Source organism: Apaloderma vittatum, unplaced genomic scaffold, assembly GCF_000703405.1.
Source record: "Apaloderma vittatum isolate BGI_N311 unplaced genomic scaffold, ASM70340v1 scaffold40875, whole genome shotgun sequence".
Lineage (NCBI taxonomy): Eukaryota > Metazoa > Chordata > Aves > Trogoniformes > Trogonidae > Apaloderma > Apaloderma vittatum.
Genome location: NW_009716204.1, coordinates 93234 through 95431, shown reverse-complemented (window position 1 = coordinate 95431; position 2198 = coordinate 93234).

The following is a 2198-nucleotide window of genomic DNA, read 5'->3' as shown; positions in this document are numbered from 1 at the left end:
TGTGCCCGGCAGGTGGCAGCACGGCGCTGGCGATCCGCCGCCGCACCGGGCTCTGCTGGGGAGGGGGCGGCACAGGAAGGGTTGGGAACGTACCCCAGATATTTGGAAGGGGTTTGGGGTTTGGTAACTTCGTGCTCCGCGAGGTTTTGACCCCTGGAGAAGGGAGTGTTCCAAAAAGATCTGCCGAAATATGTGCTGAACGCGTTTAGAGGGGATTTGTCGTTCTTAAATGATGTCGGTGGAAATAAATTTGATTCCTTTGATTAATTGTGTGACCACAAGTACATGCAACAGGAATAAGGCTTCACACACAGCGCCTTTGCTCTTCGGGTGCTTTCTTCTGTGATTAAAGATTTAACAAGCTCTTGGTTTTAATTTTAATTCAGGTGAGACTCTAATGAGTCACTGAATCTGACTTTTGTATTCCAGACTCAGAAATCTTGATGCATTTACAGTAGGACTGGAAGACACTGTTTTGGTTTTGAAAGACCCTTATTAGATTATTTAACATAAACTATCCATAACCTAACTCAGTTGGCATTTGTTATGCTGAATTGTTCAGTCTGAACAATTTATGGACTGAATTCATACTATAGAATTTACTCTAAGTACATTGCTTCTGTTTTTATTCTGTTCCGGTTTGATGTACTCCCTAGCAAGCAAATAACACATACAAAGCTTGAATTTGAATGATTAATGTTCATTTAATGATGTATAGTGGTATTCTAGACATATAAAATCTGCTGTCAAATTTTAATATTCAGTCCAGCTGTATATGCCAGCAAAAAGCAAATCTCAGAGTGCCTTAGGGATTCACACTAAGTATCCAAAAGTTTAGATGCTTATTTAAAGTTTTGGCTTGAAATCTCTAAAGCATGGGGTTTCTTCTGAGATCTCAAATTCCTCATAATTGTAGCTGGTCAAAAATGAGGTGACAGAGCAGCCTGTCTTGCTTTGCCGCAGCACCTCAACTGCATGGCCTGACTGAAACCAGGAATTGTAGAGAGATGCAGAAATGCTGTTAAGTTATAAATTTCAATTCCAAAAATAATCATTTTACAATTTTATTCAACATTCAATAGCAGCTATTTAACCCTTGTTTGACCTTGTCTGATGTGTACCTTATCAGCTAATGCTCTTCTTACTGGTGATTTCAGTAATGGGAGACGTTTTCCAGTAAGCCAGAGAGGGATCGTGGTGAAGTTGTCAGGACAGAACTGCTGACCCCAGCTCTTCCACTGAATTACTCCTCATCCTTAATCACCTCAGTTTGGTGTCTTTTTCCACATATAATTCACAAAGGGGAAAGACTTGCCTAGTTCTTTACGTATATACTGAGGTTTTTTATTTCCAGTAGAGCATACACACATGTGCAGAGACCCACGTGTGAGCCTGCATGCACTGAGCTGACTTTAGAAGAACAGTGCCAGGGTGCAGAGGACTCAAAGTCCACGGTTCATTCCCTGCTTCCTCTCAGCTCCCCGAGGGAAGTGGCCAGTGCCAGCCCTGGCTCAGGGTCACTGGTGGTGGAGAGCCCCATGGATGGGAAAGCTGATTGTCCTGGTAAAGGTTGTGGTGACTTGTCGAAGGGCTCCGGATGCTCTCCAAGTCATTCATGAGTGCCCAGTTGGCCGTGCTGCAGGCCTTTTCTAAGAAGAGTAATGTCTCACTGTGGCATGAGTCCTTAATAGAAAAATGCTGATGAGTAAATTAGGAAAATGGAAGTAGTGCCATTCGAGGCCCTCACAATGTGTGTGGGAAGAGACAGAGTTCCCTGTCAGAGCAGACCCACCAGCTATGGATGCTCACGTTGGCAACACAGCCCTTATTTTGGGACAGCCCTTATGTAACACTGTATTTTTAAACTTCTATATTCTGAGGATTAAAGCACTGTGAGTAATGCAGCTAAACTCATTAAACTCTTTTACATCCTCCTTACTCCTGAGAGGAAACATTACTCACAAGTCACCAGCAACATGGGAGGAGAAGGTCCCATTATAAGATAAAGAGTTTTGTGACAATGATTGTTCAGAAGTGGCGAACGCAGGGAGGTTTCCTCCCTTTGTGGGTTGCTGTTGTAGTTCTGTGGGGTGTCCCGTTCCTGGCTCGGTCCCTGCATCCAGCGGGTCTACGTCTCTCTTTTTAAGGGAATAGCAACCAGAATGGCATGTGTGTGGAAAGGGAGGGAGGGGGGAGAG